We start from the raw sequence: 1,011 nt of genomic DNA on the forward strand, positions 1-1,011 counted from the left end.
ATATATATATAGATATATATCAATATATATGACTATTATTTTGGTTCCGTGCGCTGGGCGGCGGCGGGGGCGGCTCGGGCAGCCGGGTGCCGCCGCGCTTCCTTTGTTCCGAGCGCCCATTAAATATGCGCTGCCGGGGGCTGGTCTGAGCGGCGATGCCACCCTGCAATTAGTATTTTYAAAGCCACACTCAAATTGATGAGATCTATGCTTTAAAAAAAAAAAAAAATCCGTGAGCAAAGCCAGCTTCCCCCCCACACCTTCCTTTTTTTGTATTATTATTTTTTTTAAATCTAATTGATGGGACACTTGTGCGCACAGCTTTGTTTCCATGTGTTGCGGAGGGGCTGGGAGGGATTGTATTTACATAGCAGCGCGGAGAGCGAGATCAGGTATTTGGGAAGGAGCAGGGGTGTGTGTGGTGTGTGTGTGTGCGCGCCGTCAGTATTCGTGGTATTCAGGGTGGCTGTAATCACAACAGCTCTCTTGGCTGGAAAATTCTATTATGGGCATAAAGGAGATTTATGGTCAATGTATTTTCTTTCCATATATCTTGGAATCCTTTTATCTCGGGTGATTCAATAAAAGAGATGGCTTCCGGGTTTTTGTTTTTGTTTTGGGTGTTGTTTGTTGTTGGTGTTTTTTTTTCTTTTTTTCTGTTTTTTTTTTTTTAAACCTGATGCTATCGTTGTGTATATAGTGGCAGAAATGCAAGTTGGAGGAAAAAGCGGTTGCTTAAAAAAAAATTAACCCTGAAAGCTTCTTAAACGTATCATGTTATGAAAGGGATAATCTGATAGGACATACCTACACTGACTTCTCCCCTCCTCCCCCCAAAAAGATGATAAAGAACCCCAGAAAATGAATAAAATTCTGTTTATTTGGAAAGGTCCTCGGAGAAATCATTAAATAGGTGCATTAGCAATTCTGTAAGTCTCCCCCCCCTCATTTAAAGCCTTTTCCGTGTTTCTCATGATATTTGTGTTTGTCAATACAGTCCTTACTGTCCAT

At 41.8% G+C, this 1,011-nt stretch overlaps 1 protein-coding gene across 1 annotated transcript in view; it reads left to right on the plus strand.

Annotated features, from left to right (window-relative positions):
* Positions 1–1,011, plus strand: part of ACVR2B (activin A receptor type 2B) — a 133,306-nt gene that overhangs the window by 31,745 nt on the left and 100,550 nt on the right. The window lies entirely within an intron of this gene.

Source organism: Rhea americana, unplaced genomic scaffold (genome assembly GCF_003343005.1).
Source record: "Rhea americana isolate MKP2758 unplaced genomic scaffold, rheAme1 scaffold_47, whole genome shotgun sequence".
Lineage (NCBI taxonomy): Eukaryota > Metazoa > Chordata > Aves > Rheiformes > Rheidae > Rhea > Rhea americana.